Source organism: Phaseolus vulgaris, chromosome 9 (genome assembly GCF_051622355.1).
Source record: "Phaseolus vulgaris cultivar YP4 chromosome 9, ASM5162235v1, whole genome shotgun sequence".
Taxonomy (NCBI): domain Eukaryota; kingdom Viridiplantae; phylum Streptophyta; class Magnoliopsida; order Fabales; family Fabaceae; genus Phaseolus; species Phaseolus vulgaris.
The window spans coordinates 23,355,737-23,377,054 of record NC_143506.1 but is presented as its reverse complement, the minus strand read 5'-3'; the positions used below and the strand labels follow the sequence as shown (position 1 = coordinate 23,377,054).

Genomic DNA, 21,318 nt, shown 5'->3' with positions numbered 1-21,318 from the left:
GTTTATATTAAAGTTTATATGTCAAAGATAAAGTATTCATTACCTCTCATCCCAAGAACATACCTATTTATGAACATCTATTTATGAAGGACTATGATAAACTCATGTAGACTGATATTCCCTTAATCATAATTATGAAGGATAATTAGACTTCTTCCGTCATTAATCACCATTATAACTTTGACTATTAGACCCAAAGATGAATAGAATGAGATGATGAAAGTTCCATATACATACTCGGTACCTCGTGTTTCCCCCTAATACCAGTAGTCATCAACCTTTTTCATATTAATGGAAGCATTATTATTAGAATTATAGAATGGTAATTAAGAGTGATTAATAGATAAGAAATAGTTTGATTGGACCGCAAGACAGTTGCTAAGAGTGTGGTATACAGTATTTTTTACTTGTCTCCTTTATTGATTCATTCATTACGAAGGCAGCGTAGAGAAATTGACTTGCTGCAGATATCACATAGTTCGAGAAATGAAGATCAAACAACTGTTATACAGGGATATTAGGCTGGAACGCGGTTTGAGTCTGCAGCATTTGGTGGTTTTGGGACCAACCAATTCATTGGGTTTGAGGACTAACCAAATATGATGCACCTGTTGCATCTTTAATGTAATGTTTGGTGAAAACAAATGAAATGGAAATAAAAAACTGTGATGAATCTATAGAATATGTAAATTTCTTTTGCATGTTTTTTTATTGGGTTTCATTCTTACACTAAGTATAAGTTTGTTTTTAGTCAACAAGTTTAGCATAATTGCTTTTTGGTTTTTAAGATTAAATAACTAATTAGAGGTTTAGAGTGAAAAATGATTTGCTAGTAGCAGCTATTATGTTTTTCATCCTCATATTTGTGATTTTGAAAGCATTAGTTAGTGTTTGATTGCTTAGCCTAATTTGATTATTATAAGGTTGGGAGGATTTATTCATGTTGGCTATATTGTATATATTTTTGTTCGTTGATGAACCATTCTTAAAAAATAACCTAAATTATATATTCTAGTGTGATTTATTTTTGAGATTGTTAAATGAAAAAGATCATGATTACATTATTTATTTAGCCTTTTCATATTACAAAAATTAACAATAATGAGAATAATTAAATTCAATGCATTTTGAATTTCCTCTTTGTTTCAAAAATTTAATGCAATGCTTGATTGGTAAAAGCATGGTGTCCCAAAAATACTTTTCCAAACTGGAAAACAAGTTTAAAAATTACTAATTATGACTAATCAACCATTATTTGGTATAGAAAATAGTTATACTAATGCAACAAATAATGAAATACAAAATAAAGTATAGAAAGTTCAAAATATATGTTTTTTACGAACAGGTTATAAACATGCAAAATTTGTGTAAAACAATTATATGAATTTTATAGATACCTCTACATACGTAATCGAGATTTTAGATCACAATCGATCTTCAGGAATCTTAATTCCTTAACTAATTAAGAACTAATTTCTATATTATATCCCTAATATTTCTTTGTAATTTAATCTATAAGTACGTTTTAGAAAAAATAATTACAAGAATTAATGTATCAATTCTATTTTTAACACTTAGATCTATTAATAATTCTAATCCAAATATAAAATTAAAGTGTTTTTTTTACACAAAAATCCATCATAAAAAATAAGCTTAAAATTGTAACAGAAATTGAAGTGAGGCAAAAAAAAATAGATATGGAAATTGTTGGGAATCCCTCCTTAATTTAGTGGGAGATTATGACCAATAAATATTGGTAATTGATTCATTAAATATATTCAATGATAGACATTCCAAAGTCTTGAAATTGTATTTCTCTTAAAAACTTTGAAGTTTAATCTAGAAAGTTTAAGATAATGTTCTCAAGATATCTTGAAAATATGACAAACATTAATTATTCATTATCTCTTTGTGAATAAGCCTTCCTCTCATTCTCTATATAAAGGGAACTTGTGAAGAAGAGAAAAGCAAGCAAAAGAGAAGAGCAACACAAAGAGAAATGAAATAATAACTATCTACCATAGTGTGAGATTATAAATCCCAATGAGATGCTAGAGAGACATTGTATTTCATCTTTGTTAGGTGAGATTAAGTGTTATCCTCATAGAGTGAAAGAAACTAATGTTGTAATCCTACTTTCACATTGAAAACATTTTCCTACATAAGAGTAAATCTTAGGTTCAACTTCTTCACTAATGTTATTTTGTTAAACATGTTTAGTTGGCAAGTGAGTTTGTTTTGGATGTTTTCTTGTTTGGTGGTATCTAATGTGGGGTTTTTCAATTGAGAGAAACAGCAAATTTAATATTAACAGTAAATTTTATAGTGAAACGTTTATAAATTTTTAATATTAACAGTAAATTTTATAGTGAAACGTTTATAAATTAAAAATGCAAGTAAACTTTAATATTAACAGCAAATTTCCATAGTGAAACGATTTTATAAATTAAAAATAATGTTTTATTATTTAATAATTTCACTTGGGTCTTCTTGTTTATGGTTATTCTTGCCCATTTTTCTGACCAATTCGGTCCAATTGAAAAGACTTTTAATATGTTCCAATTTTAAAAAATAGATTCAAAAGTAGTCTTCAAATTCTTCATCACACTAACCGTTTGCCACTGCTTTTAAATGCTCTCTCTCTCGTTCCATTTTTTCTTTTTGGATTTACAGCTTTGCAGTATTTACATATTGGGCCTATATTTGGGCTTTGATCTTTTTGCAGCCCTTAAGACCAAAATATTATAGCCTTGCCATTTTGTTTCGCACCCTCTTTCTACCGTACCCCGTACATTTAAAAATCTCCATTTTACCCTTAAATTTTTCAAATTGTATCGAAAGTTTTTTTTCTTTTGAATTATGTAATTTAAATTTTTTTTACTTCCCTATAACTAAAAATAAATTTTTTTATAAAAAAATGACTTTTTAATTGTATAATAAAAGAATTTTTAATTATGTACTGTGAAATATAATATTAATTTCATGATTAGATAATTTGGAAGTTAAAATCGATTTTCATCTTAATTTGGTATATATTTTTTAGTTTCAAATTACACTATTTAAAACGTTTACAAATTATACAATTTAAAAATAATTTTAAATTAAAAAATAAAATATTTTGATATATATTTTTTAATTTTTGTTAACATATGAATTTTTCTCTAATTTTTTCATATTTTTGTATTTTTTCATGATGACAAATGATTGTTGTTATTTGAGGTGTCACCTCAGAATAACTAATGTCTTGCAAAGTTTAACAACTTTTATTTAAAATAAATTGTACAATTTAAAAATAACTTTAAATCAAAAGATAAAATATAAATTTTAATATTTATAAGGGTGAATAAGAAAGTATGACTTTGGAAAACAAGCTGCCTTACTTCCTTAGCCATATTTAATTCACACATTTATCTCCTACGGTATAGAAAATCTTTTTTTTTTTCTCTGAGTTTAATGCCTAAGTTTACTCTATTTGTTTAATCTAACATTTTCATATTTAAAAATTATCTTTTAAATACATAAACAAACTTAATTTAAACATTTTAATATATGTATTTACATATACACGTGTGTAAATTTAAACTTTTGTTATTGCAAGAACTAAGTGATATTTTAAATCATTCTTGTAAAGTGAGACTAACTCGTAACTTTTTTTGCTTCTTATATATATGAAGATGTGTAATGTTAAAAAAGTGGTGCCATTTTTTATTTTTCTACTCTTGCCGTTATTTTAATTGCATGGATCTTCCTCTCATCTTAGGTTATTTAATGAAAGAAAAAATAATTATATCACGAATCCATTTGTTCCTTTTTCTCAATAAAAAAAAACAATTTTTAATACATGTTAAAGATTTTTTATGTTCGTACTTGAGTTTTTAATAAAAGAATAAAATAAATCACATTTCTAGTTATTTTAACGAACCGAATAGTATTATAAAAATTATGGCTAACTTTTAAAGTTAAAAAGAAAAACATTTGTAGTTATAAAATTAAAACTTCTGATTTTCATAAAATTTTAATTCAGAACTAGTATTTTGTTCTCGGTATAAAAAAATTACATAAAATACATTAAATGATAATTATAGTATATAAATTATATTATTTACGATAAATATATAAATTATATTTCAAATTTAAAACGAACATTTAAAAATGATTCAAGGTTATTTTAGTTATTGAAATTATTTTTGAAAATATGGGAAGTGTGATTTTTGTCTAAGGTATGGCCATTCTTACTCTGACATCAAACATTTCATGAGTACTACTTATTGTGGCATTTTGGAAGAACTACTGTAACAGACAAAAAGATAGAAGAAACAGATTATGTGTTTTCACCATAGAAAGAAAAAAGAAACAGACATGAAGTTCAAATGGTAAATTCAAAACGACACAAAAAAAATCTTCATTATTTATTGTAACACAAATGAAATACACAAACATGGCATCTCCTCCTCAATACTATATAAATTAACAAATATTTATAAATTCAATTTATCCTCTCAGTTTGTATATCATTATAAACAGTAAACAGCAACAACTAAAATACCCACAATCCATATTAAACAACTCTGCCGTATTTTGACAAAATATGCAAGTTGATCTCCGAAACCATTACACCACGATCATGTAAGTCCATCTACCAAGAACAAACACAAGGAACAATATCACAAAATGGTAAATTGAACATTGAAAGAAAAGACCATATAGTGTTTGTGTGTGTGTGTGCATTTAAACCATGTTAGGTCTATGAATAGATGAACACTGACCTTAGTGACCAGCACCAGGGCTTGGAATATCACCATGTTTTCTATAGAAGTCATAATCATAATCATCATGAGGTGGAGAAACATAAGCTTCATCGTATTGGTCCATTTGTGGAGGATTAACCTTGGCATGGCATGCAATGCCAGTGGATGAACAACCCTCCTTGTTCCTTAATCTCCCCGTTGCCACAATCTCTTGACACATCAAAGACAGAAGAAGAGGTAGCAGAATGAGCACAAACCTTGGCTTAGATCCCTGCATAGCCATGTTTTATGGTCTAAGGAAAGTGCAGAAGATCAGAGAATAACTTCAAAAGTTGTCAAGCCCCATTTCAATAATTTATAACGCACTATGTTCATAGCATGTTTGTTTAATCTTTTTCAAAAAGTAGGGTACATGGTATAATTAGTTTCTCATAAAGTAGGGCTTGTTAAGGGCCACAATGATCACAACACCATCTTGCTTATCTCTATTGACTGTCGTTATATACTACAGAAAAAGATGTTTTTAATTAATCTCAAAAGCCAATTCTTCTCTTCATGTTTATCCCTAATTCATATATAAACAAGAAATAGTTGCTTAATAATATTGAGCCAGACATGATTAATGACCATTTCTTTTTGACCATATATAGTGAGGACATGCATTATCCTCCATGTTCAAATCTAGGTCAGTATAATTATGAGGCTACGTGATTATGTATCTGCAGGCCTCATCCCTTCACTCATCAAATACTTTCTACGTACCACCAAAAATTTGCTTAGTTTAATTAATGTTAGAATTGGAAAATATTGTTCAGTATAATTAACCAAACAAAAATATTTCAAACTAAAAAAAATAGACACATAATTTATATATTGATTATTTAATATAAATAAACAATTCTATATACATTACTTTTACTTTTTCATTCAATAATTTGCCTTGATTTTTTATTTAAAATAAATATTTTTATTTAAATCTTATAATTTTCTTTCTACATATTAGTTTTGAAATTATAACATTGAATCAGTAACTTTTAAAAGATATCATAAACCGATCTTTAAAGATTTTATTTTTAAAATTTATGATTATAATATAAAAAGTTATGAGGAAAGAATGAAGAATAAGGAAAGAGAAATTGTTAGATTTTAGTAATGATGAATGATGTGGAGATAACAACCTTCATCAATTTGGTTCTAATACTAATTGTTTGTATTAATTAAAAACGTAATTTTTATTATTTAAAAGTGTAAAATTTAAATATTATAAAAGGTTTCATGAGAGAAGAATTAATATAACTAGTAATAATTAGAAACACTAAAGAAATTAAATATTTAATTTTATTTATTCATTGTTGATAAAAAAATAAAAATGGGTGGCTATATTTGTAAGTAAAAGGTACCACGAAAGGTGTTTTTGGTGGTATGGAGAATAATGCAAAGTATTATGCCAAGCTGAAAGAATTTAGAGGAATTTTGACTAAGCCAAATGAGGTGTTATGCTTGTTCTGTACACAAATGCAGGAAACTTGTCTCGTTTGCGAGTAAGGAGGTATGATTCATATTAGAGTGAATGCTAAGTGTGGGTCAATTTGAAATAAAATATGTGTGTTTTGCAAGGTCAACTTGTGAACAGGGAGACTTTGCTGCGATACATTGTTTTCATCGCATGCTCTTGGACCTTCGTTGAAGAAATATATCCTTAACTTTTGCACTTTATTTTCACAATTTCAATACATTCTTCACTATTGTATACGTTGAAATCAACTCAAGATTATAAGCAATTTTTTTAACCGACAATCAATAAATTGAATAAAAAGAACATAGAAGGATGTTCCAGTCCTTTTACAAAAAATATACCAAACAATTTCTCTAAGAATCCTACAACGAATGTCATCCTGCCTAGACAAGTATTTGGAACAGATATCTAACCTCTCAAACCACATAAAAATCAATGATTTGCTATTATGTTAATACAAGTAGTTGGGCATTGGGTCCAATATGAGAAAGAGAAAGACACCCTTGGAACCTTGTTTTTTAACCAAGCTCACGATTGCACTTGAGTCAGAGAAGATTTCGCTTGCATCCACTTTTGCTTGGTTAAACACTACTCCATTTCTTTGTTTTCAAATGCACCAAATGATGGATATCCATACTCATTTTCACAACTTATTACCTTCTTTGTTGAATCCGATATCATGAAATTGTTCGAAGTGTTCATTCAAAACAAATAGTTTACGGATTATAAACACTTATTTTTTATTTTATGGGTTAAATAAATAAAAAATAACATGGTATGCAAATAAAATTAAATAGAAAAGATAAGAACATTACCATTTCGCAACACATCTTTTACTAAAAAGCAATATTCAAAGATTATTTTGTAATCATATTATTTAAAGCCAGTTAAATAATAATAAGTAGTTATAATAAAAATTGGCGGAATTAACACATTTGATCCTGAATTGAAACAACCAAATTAGATGAACAAAGGAGTTATAGGTGTCACATCCAAAATATATATATATATATATATATATATAATTCACTACAAGAAAAACACAAATTATATACAAATTATTACATACGAATCAAAATCCGTATGTAATATCAACATTATATATAAATATTTTTCCTATGTAATATCAACATTACATACGAATTTTTTCCGTATGTAACTTTGACACCATGAAGCGAAAAGTAAAATAAAATCTGCAATGGGTGAGATTCGAAAATAATTAAAAATAAATTTTATTGCATTATTACATACGAATTCTAAATCTGTATGTAATTTTGGGTCTTACATACAGAGTCTCACAATTAATAAATTTTAGATTATACAATTAGTCAGACCTACTAAATATAAGTACAAATGATATCATTAGTCAAACTCACTCACTGATATAGTTAGACAATTAGATCCATTGATATGAGTATAGATGATTAGTCAGACTCATTAGCTTATCAAATCTCACTCATTTCATATATGTAGGGACTAGTAAGGATAAATGAGCTTATCAAATCAAATCTCACTCATTTAAATCTCCAAAGTACAACCTTCAGCTACAATTAATTTAAATTTACACTACCTCAAGATAGGGTGACGTTAAACATAAAATAAATTGATAATACCAATTCTAAGCCATAAAAATATCAATTAAATAAAACAATGAGATTATGACCACCTCATTTGATATCAAATGCAAGGGAACATGGAAAGTTCCTTACCCAAGTCAATTCATACACCAATTTAACATAAAGATAGGAACAAAGAGGAAAATAAGGTTAACTAGCGACATCTCACTCGACAAGAAAAATATAATACTTTACATATAATAATTGTCTCATTCACTTACTTAATTGTTTTTAAAGATTGATGTATTGATCTGGTGTTGTTGTTTTATCTCTTGATCTCGTCATTTCTCTTGTAATAGTGTTTACTCATCTTACAATATTTTTATTTGAAGTGTAACTTGTATTATCATACTTCTTTCAATTTGAATTCTAATTTTTGTATTTTGATTCCAAATGAATTAAGACTTCAATGGTTAGTTTGTAAGAGATAAATAATCCAAATGATTGATAAAAAGATAATTCAATAAATTATACCTAAAGAATTTTTAATGGAATAGAAGAAATTAAGTTTATTTTTGCATTAAAGTCGTCATATCATAAATAATACATTTTGTACTTATCCTAATAAATGAGATTTTACTTAGATAAAATAATTTATCTAGATTGGACGATGGCTCTTCATATATTTTTTTGTCAGACAAATATTCATTTATTTAATTTTTTAGATTTGTCAAATAAAATTTATTATGTTAAATTAGATGGAATACATACAACTTGTTTTTAAAATATTAAATTCTCCAACTCATAAAATATTAAATACTTTAATATAAAATATAATTTTATAACTTTGTGGGATGTTACAGTTTGGAGCTATTTAAAGTAGGGGTAGCAAAGTGGGACAGGCCGTGCGGCCGACTTGCGACCCGCTGAAAAAAAAACGTGGGACGAGTTGTTTATTTCAATCCGCTGGTCCGTCCCGCATAATCTGCAGCCCGCAGCCCGCGCAGGCCAAGTGCGGAGCGTGCGAGTTGACCCGCATAACTTTAAAATGTATAAAATTATTTTTACATCCCCATATTTTCTTCATGTAGCCTTATATTTTACATTCCAAAATTTCTAATAACATCTTACTACGCATATTTCATGAAAATAATATTATGAGACCATTTACCTAATGCATCTAAATAAATAAAAAATCAAATTAATTATTTAAAAAATTATTTTTTTAATAAATATTTCTTATGCGAGCTGGTCCGCAGATCCACGAGAACCCTTATGCAGGGCTTTAAAGTGGGAAAAATACATATACAAAGAAAGGATCGAGGAAGGAAATTTTGATAGAGGTTATAAACTTTTTTTTATTGTTTTTACTGCATGCATCATGTCAGCAGTGCTTGAATTTTGTTTGTATAAATACTTATGAGATATTAATAACTATAAATATTTAGTAACCTTTTAAATAAATAGAAGTTACCTAGAATTTCTTTCTTAGTAAGTTGGTATAGTTAGTGAGTATACATGACTGAAGCACATAAAATAAAATGAACTATATATATGTACATATACGTCTGAGAGTCATATAAAGTGCATTTGGTTCTTCTAATTTGAATCAGAGAAAGAAACAGGGTTTTTGGCAGGCCAAGAAATATTGAGCCAAAGAGATAAGATTGCTCAGACATTAAAGAAGATGGCATATTGTGGGGGGTTGTTGCTCATATTTTTTCTTTCATTTCAAACAAAACTTTCTGAGTTAAATATCATATCACTTTTTTGGAGTTTTGTTGTGTCCTTTTCTTTTGCTTTCATCTCCACTTACATCCTCAAAGGAGAGTTTAAGGTATATTTCACTCTTTTCACCCTAAAGTTTGACTAGAACTCTAAAAGTACATCTCGTATATCATTTACCAAGCACATGCATTAAATTATATTTATGTATTTATAACATTTTTTTCTTCTATTTGGGTTACTTTAAAGCATATTCTAAAAATGGACATTAAACAAGAATTTATGTTACGAGGCAGCCAAATGCCACAACATAAGTGGTGAGTGAATATCAAAACATTTTTGCTTTCATAAATAACACCAATCCTGTGGTATCTGTTTAGTTCTTGGGTCATGCTAATGTCATTATTTAACAATATTGCATATTATTCTAGTTCTAATTAACACCAAACCGAAAGGTGAAGACGGTGATAAAGTCCTTTCAGAAGGGTCAATCAACCTTAAAGACAAAAGGGCTAGGGCCCGAAGAAGCCTGTGAACCAGAATTACATGTTCAATCGATTCAACCTTTCCTAATGTCTTAATAAGTTTCAAATGTCATATAAAGTACCATCATTGCTTGCAATTCAATAGCCAACTATCACACCAATTATGATGACAATGATAAATGAATATCTTCATCTCATAACTTGTACAGTATACATATATTATTTTTGAAAAATATTATTTTGACACCCACTTTAGAGGTTATGAAATGTAAAAGAATATTTTTTTCATTTGAAGATGTGTAATTTGGAGTAAGAGATGTCAAATTATCATTGCTCTATTATTTTCTTAATGTTTAATGGTAGGTCATTCCATCAAATATTATATTGGGTTATTTCATTGCTGTAAAAAATGGACGAATGTATTAGCTCCCATTCTTCAAATTGAATATTTTGTAGAGTTGATCTATTAAAATTTTGACTTGTTGGATTTAAGGTTTAGGGTGGGAACATGAAATAATACACAAGAGTAATGAAAAATAATAGTAAAACACATAAAACACCTTTATATTTTCCAAAATTTCTAAGAAATGGGCTTAAGGTACCAAAGTAGCGCGGGAAGGTATAATAGAAAGCATTATTAATGAAAATAATAAAAGTAATTATGGAAATGATAATAATATTTTAAAGAGACAAAAGACGAGATAAAACTTATAGGAATTGAGTTCATATTTAATTCTGATGGAGAAAACTTAGATAAATTTAAATAAAATGGAATTTTTTTTGAGATTCTTTAGAGAAGGGTAGTTGAGACATCGACCATACACCAAGTGATAACCTCTACTTAGGGATGACAAGATAGGTCATGTGGGACGATCCACAGTCTATTACCAAAAAGTGTGGAGCGGATTCATTAATTTAGTCTACTGACCTGCTTTGCCCCACCTTGCATAATCCCACATAAATAAAAAATATTTTTTTTAAAAAAAACAATCATACCTCATTCACTTATTGTTGTAGTGTGTGACCTTTATTTTTTTAAATTAAATTTAATGTACTAAAAAAATGTTTTATTTTAATCACCTAAAACAGTTAGTATTAAGAGTGATAGTAAATTTAGTTTTAAGTAAAATCTTATATTTAAAATTTGTTAATAAAAAAATAATATAAAGAGACTTCAATATGATAGTTAAAAAATTAGTCATCTTCATTAAAATATTTTGTAACAAAACTTTGAAAAGGTACTCTTATATATTTACATACATATATAAGAAAAAATATATGTAAAGCAAAACTTTTAATTATTTTTAATCAAGTCATCTAACTGTTAGAATATATGGCCTTAAACGAGAGGGGGTGAATTATTTAAGAGAGGTTTTTGAAAACTTTTTCAGATTTAACAAAATTCTTTGTGTGAATCCAGGATAGGAATCAAGTTTGTCAAGAATTTAAGCAATGAAACATCAAAACAACAGAAAAAACAATCGGTTGTTTATATCAGCAAAACTTAAAACAGTAATTAAATGAGTTTAGAGTAAGAGAGAGATACACCAACAATTTATACTGGTCAATTCTTAAGCCAAGAGCTACATCCAGTCCCCAGAAAACCACTGGGTAATTCACTAAGCAACCAAACCAGATTACAAAACACACATCACCAAAGTAGTGACCTTGAACCCTTCAAGAAACACACTCCCTTTGACAAAACACACCAAGAGTATTGATCTTGACCACCTCAGGAACACATAACACTCCTTGACAACACAACACCAGAAATGCAATAGGTTTAGAAGGGATTACACTTGTTCACAGTACAACCTGAAATCAATACAATTACAATCTTATTCTACTCTCTTTGAAACCCCAAAGCTTGATGTGAATGTTCAAATCTTAGAATCAACTTTGTCACAACTTAAAAACTCAAATATGTTTCTCTTGCTTGTTTGAAAACATAAATAAACCATTTATATTTTTCAAAGATTGGTCAAAGCAATTAATAAATGAGCGTATTCAGTTGAAAAACATTTAAAGCACATTCAATCATTCAAAACTAAATTGGGTTAGGATTTTCAAAGAAACAATCGGTTGAAACCACGAAACAACCGATTGTTTGGTTTGACAGTTAAGTCAACCAAATTAAAACAGTTTTCAACCTTTTCAAAACTCCTAAGAGTAAAACAACCAGTTGATTCGACATAACAACATGTTGTTTTTCACTTAGTTGGAAAAACACTTGATTTCAAAAGGGTTTTAAATCACAACACTTTTAGATTCAACAAAGGAGTGGATTACATTTTATTCTACCCAGATCCCACCCAAACACAACAACAACACCAACCTTTCATCAAACACTTTGTATTTGGATTCTTCAAAGCACTTGATCACTCTTGATCAATACTAACAACCCTCATACTTGAATTTATATTTTTATCTTAATTGAATGAATTGAAACACAGATAAAATTTTAATTTTTTAATAGTAGGAGTAAGTTTTTTTTTATAATGAATGAAATTTTAATTTTTGAAAAAAAAAATTCTTATGCAGGCTAACACGCAGACCCGCGGGTTATCTCTTATGCAGGGCGGGCCAGTGAAATAAGCTCGCAATCCTTGCGCGGGGTGGACCAACCCAGCTTGCATTTTGTGAGCCAAACGCAGGACGAGCCTATAAACGACACTTTATACAAAATAAATGTCATCACATACACATTTTTTTGTAGTGACTCTTTTTCATAATTTATGAAATCCAAAGTACGGGGTCTATGAAAATATGCATCTTCACATATTCATTGTTTCATTACTTCTAATAATTCAGGAAACGATTGTTGTCACAAAAGATCATGTTCGAAACAATCATTCTCATTTTCGAAATAAGGATTAACATTATCCTTGTCAACTAATTCTTCTTCATCGTTAGATCCTATAGAGGATAAAGCTTGTAACAAGGATGTCTTTATTTTTGCCTTGCTTTTTTTCTTTTAAGCTTAAGTTCAATTCTCTACGTGCTTCCTTTTTTTTGGGGATCACAAGAGTAATGTGCTTATTTTTCCAAATTCTGAACTTTTCTTCAACGTAATTAATTTGAAATTTTCCACCATAACACTTTTACCCTTAAAGGAGTATGGAATAAGATTGTTAGCTTTATATATTAAAAATAAAGATGGTGTGTCTAAGGGTAAAAGTGTTCTAGTGAAAAAAAAATTATAAATTAATTATCTTGAAGAAAAATTCAAAATTTGAAAAAATAAGTCAATTACTCTTGTGACCCCAAAATAAAGGAAACACACACAGAATTGAACTTGAGCTTAAAAGGGAAAAGCAAACAAAAATAAAGGTGTCCTTGTTACAAGCCTTATCCTCTTTAAGATATAGTGATGAAGAAGAATTAGTTGATTTTGAGGATAATGTTTATCCTTATTTGAAAAATAAGAATGACTATTTTGAACTTGTTCTTTCGTGAAAACCACAATTTTACAAATTATCTAAAGTAAATGAAGTAAAATATATGTGAATATTAATATTTTCATAGACTCTTTACTTAAGATTTTAGAAATTATGAATTTTTTTTTTTGATAAAAACTCCATTAGAAAAGTAGATTTTCTCTTAAGAAAAGTAACAAAAGAAAGGATAAAAAAAAAGTAAAAGCAATACAAGATCCCCTGAGAAGAAGATGAAGAAAAAAAAAACAATAAAAGAAGATAGGATCCACTTAATAAATAACTTAATTATACACTTAATTATTAAAATTTTAATTGTATTGTAATAAATTTGAAGTTGAGATGCCTATAAGATCCCCATTTATAATAGAAGGCATCACTTTGTGTGTGAACAATCCTTGACCAACCATTCTCTAAATATAATCATTTTGTTTAAATTTATCAAAGTTTTCTCCATCTGAATTAAGAATTACCTCATTTTTAAAAAAAGTTTTATCCCATCTTTTGTCTTTTATATTATTGTTACCGTTTTCATAATTACTTTTACTGTTCTCATTAATCATATTTTTTATTATACCTTCCTTCACTACTCCGGTACCTTCTAGTATCAGAACTAATTTTTGGACAAAAAATTAAAGAAAATGTAAGCGTTTAATATGTTTTACTGTTATTATATATCATTTTGGTGGATAAATTGTAATAATATGAGAATTCCTCCTTCAATTTGTTGATAAGTGTTCATGATTTTTTTTTCTCCTGGTGACACAATTTTAAATGTAAAATAATATTAAAATTAAGGAAAATACATAGTTTAGTTATATTCAATAATTTAAACCTAATTTACCTTAAATTAGACATAAATAATTGTACTAAAAATTGGTTGAGAATACAAATAATATAACTTTCTGCTTCATATACATTACTATCCACTTCAAAAATATATAAACAAATCTTAATATATAAATCCTTTGAAAATGACTATCTTAGTTTTGAAATAATCGAAACATAACAATAATCTATCAACAACGAAAATAATCCATTGTTATAAAAAAAAATGTAAAATATAATGTACGAGGCTTTTGTGAATCGCTCCGCTCCACCGACACGATTTTGAATAAAAACAATTACTTCTTGAAAAAAAAAATGTGCATCACACAGAGGACGGCTATTTTTGTTTGACGCGTGTCAAATCATATGAATGCGTTGAATTCAATATTTCTTTTCACATAATATTCCTTTTACAATGAATTTCAAAGGGCTAATCCATTTCACATTAATATTATGATTTAAGTTTTTAATCCAATCACTTTCCTTCAAGTTGTAACTATATATTATACTATAGAAGAAATTGTTAATTTTGTCTTTCAATATGTCATCTTTTACTAGTTTTTTTAAAAAAAAGTATTTTCAATTTTTTTAGTTATTTAAGTTTGGAAAAATAATATTTATTATATTTATTAAGAATTAGTTCAATAAATTCACTTATAAACTCTAAAAAAAAAAGATTTTTTTTTAAGATGATAGAAAGTAAAGAGTATATAACACATACTTTTGTTTTGGTTGGACCTATATAAATACTTTTGATTAGTTTCCTTAGGATCCCATTGGATTTTGACCTATTAGTATGAACCCCATTTTTAGGCAATCTTAACTATATTTTAACCGTTTTTTCCAAATATTTCTCAATAAGTCTTCCCAAGAGACTGTAGAGACAAATATCTTCCCAAGAATTTTCAACTTCATAAATTAAGAACCCCATTACAATCTTAAACACTAACTTCAAAATATGTTGACTAATAAACATAATCTTAATTATTTCAGAGATTTTATTTATTTTTAGTGACTAATATTTCAATAAGATACAATTTCAAAATTTAAATTGATTTATTATATTATATTTTGTCTACGAAATAAAATTTTAAATTCATAATCGTAATAATATATAATAAATTGTTACTTATTTTAAAAAAATAATGGTTAATTTTTTTCCTATTATATTATTTAGTCGTATTATTTTTCTGTCAATTCAAAATTATATATATATATATATATGTACTAGTTTTAATAATTTTTCTCGCCTATTAAATTTTTGTATTTTTTCTTTTAATTTGAATAGTTTAAAATTTTCCATGCATTCCTCCCGTGATTATTTTCATTCTTAATTTTTCTTATTTACAATATTTTTATCACTGATTTTCATATTATTGTTTTTTAATAAAATTTATCTTTCATTGGTTAGGTATTTTTGTGAATCATTTGAAAGAATTCTTTTACTCATTTTTTTTTTCATTTTTGAACCCGCCCACCTCATTTGCATAATTTTTTATTACATGTTTTGTGTGTAATCAAATTTACATACAAGATATATTTTGGTAATAATTTGTGTTTTATGTAGGTTAATGGATTGAGATTATGTATATTTAATTATTTTTATTTATACAAATATTATTTATATTCTGTATTAGTAATTCTTTAGTTACAAATGTAAAATAGTCATTAAAATTATAATGTAAAATAATTAAAAAAATACTAAGTTCCAAAACTTGGAGCAGAAGAAAAAATGAGAGCCTTCACATCAACGCGGTTGTGGAGGCAAGGCAAATGCAATGCAATTCTGTACTTAATATTTTCCCAACAAAACGCGGTTCATAGTTATGAACTTCAAAATCAAAACAAAATCTAAAAAAAAAAAATTTTTTAGACATTAAATCGGTAAGAAACCAAATTAATTTTTTAAGTTAAAAGACATGTGTTAAATATGATTTTAAATTTTATTGAAAGAAGAGGTAAAAAAAGTACAGTTCAAATTTTAGTAAAATTCTAACTATACACAAATCAAAGCAGAAGCTTCGTCCCTCTCTCCTCTTACTATAATGCTTCCATGCCCACTACAAAAACTCGTTTTCTAGATTGAGAAAAGATTCTCTGACATTATAAACAGTAAAAAAAAAATATTTAACCCAATTTATAATAAAACAATAATATTTTGAATTTATTGTTATGTTATTTAATGAGCAAATTTTAGGTTTGAATTTAGTGTTATGTTAATGAATGGGGAATTTTTAGGAGTGATTAGAGGATGATAATGTTTAGGATTTTAAACAGCAGAATTAATATGGGGGAAGAACAGAGCTGCTGAAATTTTGTGCAGTTTTGAAACAATTTTTGACAGTTTGTTGATATTCTGGATAAAGAGCTAGGTGTTTTGATTGTTTTTATATAAGATTTGTAATATACCTTAAATACCTTTATTAATAAAAATAAAACTTAATGAACATCAACTCAAGAACAAAAATTCTGTTTATTTTAAATATTAATTTTATCTGATTTGGTGGCCCAAGAATTCCAAGTCCCTATTTCAGTTTTTTCCGACGAAATTACGGAACCTATCAAGGGATGTGGTGTGGTTTTGAGGTCACGTGCTTGACTATTATCTTAAAAAAAATCTAAAATTTCAATCATTATAATATCAATATAATATGGTGAATTCTTACTAAATATGCTTATTTTACAATCACAATTATATAAACTATACTGATTTGTTTGGTTCAAGATCTTTGTCTGGTCTAAAACATAGAAATATAGTTCCATCACACCAAAATGCTAATTAGTTTGGAGTTTCAGACCTAATGTAAGTATCTAATCCTAGTAAGACCAAAGGAAGCTAAAGAAAATTATGCTCAGTTCCATGTGGAATTTGAAAACATCTCAGAGAAGAAAACTTGACTAAGCAACTTTGGGTTGGAAGTCTCCATTGGGACTTGGAACTTGGAAGGAAGTAGGAAATTACTTTGGGATCAATCACTGAATCCCATGAGTTCAACTTTCATGGTCAACTCCCATTTTTTTCTTTCACCAACCCTCTTCATATTTCTTTTTCTACCATTTTATTTTCACCACCATTTCATATACCAACAACTTCTCATTTCTTCAACTTTTTTTATTTTAAATCTTTACACAACTTATTCACTTTCATCTCTCCTTTGCCAGTGCAAAAACATGCCTACAATTAGTTACAGTTTACTTTTTTATAATAAAAAATGGTAGTCAACATATTTTTTTTATCACAGTAACTTGTATAGTTAATGGTTTTCAGAAATAAACTATTATTATTTCTCTTTTCTTTAAATAAACCATAAAAGAAGATCCTCTGTTTTGTTTTGAATTCCTGTTTCCTCAGCATCTCTTTTTCTGAACAAAAATAACTAGAATTCATACACAGCGTGATTATGCAAATTAGGCATGAAAAACGGTCTCGTTTCATTTCCATCAGACTATAGAGTTCTTTCCCCGAAGGAATCAATGCGTTGCTATCAGTAACTGATGAAGTGAAACTTGTTTAGATTAGATATTTTTTATTATTTTGAAAGCATAGTTGACATTTGGACGACCTCAATTAAATATAGGTAAAGAAGAAGTTACAAGAGTTGCTGAAAAATCATGGGCAACAAAAACAAAACACACCCACTGATTTACAAAATCATCAACTGCCACTGTTCTACGCTCTCATTTCTGACCTTGTCAACTCCCACATTTCTCCATACAACTTCCCACCCTTTTTCCTTCTCTCCCAAAAATATATATATATAAACACACACATCTCATACCTCACCTCATAAATCAACAATACCATTAATTAACATCCAAAAAAACCCTTCTTCTCTCTCTTCTTAAAGCTATTCCATTCTCAGCTTAATTTGCTCACTATAATGGCAAAACCACAGGCAAATCACCGCCACCTTGCATCTATTCTGCTACTGTTTCTGCTTCTCACATCGTCCACCCCATCATCTGCTAGACCCTTCACTGGTAGCTATTTCAGCCTCGGGCCAACTCACGCCACCTTCAACCTCGCGCTTCCCAGCGAGAGGCTGGTGCTACCGGAGACACCCGGACGCGTGTCAGCCTGTGCCCACATGAGGGTTGCCGGAAAACAGCCGTTTCCGGTAACGAGACTCGCCGGAGTGAAACACAAGCCATTGGTCCTGAACATGCTTCCCAAGGGGCCAGTGCCACCTTCTGGACCAAGCAAAGGAATCAACAACCTGAACAACTAGTTTTTTATAATAAAGATTAATCAATATTGCATGGAAAGTGAATATTCATGCCAATTGCCATCACCCTCTCCTTTCTTTCTGATCTCATTAGTTTTAAGATCTTCTTTTCTTAATTTGTAAATACTTAATACATATACATGTGCGTCATACAGTTGCAGGATTATACTTTTTATATAAATTACAAAGGATGTTCTTTTATGTGCAGGTTTTGCTGCAGTGTTATGAATTTTTAGAATTCACCATAAAAAAAACACATAAACTTCATTATTTGTTCTTTTGTATTACATATTTGTGATATTTGATTAACGTGGTTTCTATGAGCTATACATGAATGTAGCGAGATACATATATATGTAATAGTTGTGCACACAGTTCATCGTGAGCTGTTGAAACTGTCATCTCAAACAACTCACAACTCAGTGATCAAACCCATTTGAAAACACGCTATTTCAAAGTTTTTTGTTTTGCTATTATTAAATATTTGTTTCCATGTTGTAATCAAATTCTCATTGACACAAGAAATCTTTTAATTTGTTTATGGTTTTTTCCTCATTGGGTTATAACAGGGGTATTTTTGTAACAGAATAGAGACAAGTCATCTTTTCTTTTTCTCTAAGAAATGGTTTTCATTTGTTTACAGTTAGACCAATCATAGGTGATAAAAATAAATTTTCAGTTTAAATATTGTATTACTTTAATCATAGTAATAAAAAAAATATTAATTTATCAAATTAAGGTCCATATAACTTCTTTTCTGTAAACATAAGCATTATTTAATTTTAATTAATAATGCGTGCATCCCTTTTATCATAAATTGTTATATAGTTGTTCAAACTTTACTTATGATTTTTAGAAAGGAATTTTAGCCCAAAGTCGGTTTAATTTACTCAGCTTTAGTTTTCAACTTTAAACCTAGTTTAATAAGGAAATTTGTAGTTAAGTCTTCAGTTTTTTTTTTCTTTTAGAGTTAAATTTAAAAACAAAAATTATTTTTGAAAAAAAACACAGGGAAACAAGATTCTAAAATAAATTTTAATTTTTAACTCACTTCTGGAAAAAAAAATCATAATTTAAAGTTTATTTAAGTTCATAATTTATTGTATCGGTTGTTTAAAATTCTCCATCATTTATTATAATGTCCTCAAATTTTCAATTTTGACTCAAACTAAGTTTCTATAACTTTTATTTATTTGAAACTGAATTTTTCCATTTTTTTCACTCGTCTTTTACATTCATTTATTTTTTGCAACATAATATTGCTTTTTTAAACCATGTCAATTCAACAAGAACAAGAAAAAAATAAATAAATAAATTTATAATAATCTAATACAATCATGATGTGTTTTGTGTTCTATTTAATAAGTGTAACTTTGACCCAGTTTAGTGTTTGTTTTACTTGGATGTTGTGCTAGAAATGTTCAAAATATATTTATATCACAAAAACAATTGAGATTCACTCAATTTAGCTCCAATTATTTAAGAATTAACAAGTTATTTTAGTAAATGATTAATATATTGCTAATTAAAAGTGATAAGTACTAAAATTGTAAAATAAAGTTTTATAAGGATAAAAATAAATAAAAAAATACTTAAAAATAATGAAACTTTTATATTAATATGGAGACTACAAATATACTTAAACATGCAGTGTAGAGAATTTTTTTAATTGTTTTATACGATATATTTATTGTTTTTTATAATAATTCATTTAAGATTTATATTTGGTCGGTAATGTAAAATTTCCATTTAATAGTAAATAAATTGGAAATGAAGGTGTTTACGACAAAATAATGAAATAAATAATGTTGTATAATTTTAAAATTTAATGAGTTAATACAACATTTAATGTAATTAATATATACTTTTGTTAAAATTTGAATAATTACATTTTTATTTATTGATTTCTAGTTATTTTCCTTATAATAATGGATAACAAAACCGACAATTGTAAATTAAATTAAAGACAGAAAGAAGTTTGGTTCCTCTGTGTTTGTTCTAAAAGAATTTTATTTCTCACAAGAAAAATGTTAAATGCTATGACATGACTATTTCTGAAACACAAACTGAGACAGTTCTGAAGAAATTATTAATAAACTGAAGTTAAATAATCTTTTTGTAACATGCTTTCCCATACTTTATTAACAAATGTATTAAAAATACTCATAAGAAATAAATACTATATGGAATAAGACGATACTATTATCATATGTATACATACATATATATATATATATATATATATATATATATATATATAAAATTTATTGTAAACTTTAAGTTAAGTATAAAGATCTATAAATGAACAAAATTAAAACTTTTATAGAATTTTCTAACACACTTTCTTAACATGATTAATGTTATCGAGATTCATAGAAATTTCTTTTTATTTTAATGATTTCGTGGTTTGAATGAGAAATTATAAATCATTAGTATAACAATTTCAACTTACAAATAAATTTTGAATTACAATTTTATGATAATCTTATTTGGTAGAAGATATAAAAATTTAAGATACTAATATTTGACAAGCTTCTCTTTAAAAGTTTTCACTAATAACAAAATGTTTCTATATTATTTTGTATTTTCACTTTGGTGGATGAGATGTCTTTGTGAAATCCAGATAATGGTTCCAGAATTGATGAGTTTTTTTTTTCCAATATGAATATATACCTCTGGTTACCTAATATTTTTTTTAATAGGAACCAATTTTGAATGTTGACAATTCTTTATTAGACTTGAAAATTGACAGAATAACAAGATATTATCTCCAAATTTTTTGAATACATCTTTGCATGAA

The 21,318-nt window shown here is 27.4% G+C and overlaps 1 long non-coding RNA gene across 1 annotated transcript; it reads right to left on the bottom strand.

Moving 5' to 3' along the window:
• Nucleotides 1-4,378: 4,378 nt before the first annotated feature.
• On the bottom strand, nucleotides 4,379-5,092 carry LOC137821090 (uncharacterized). Its single transcript, XR_011082738.2, has 2 exons — nucleotides 4,767-5,092; nucleotides 4,379-4,636 (listed from the first exon to the last, which is right to left on the bottom strand). It is a non-coding gene; the product is annotated as an uncharacterized LOC137821090 (long non-coding RNA).
• Between the last annotated feature and the right edge of the window lie 16,226 nt (nucleotides 5,093-21,318).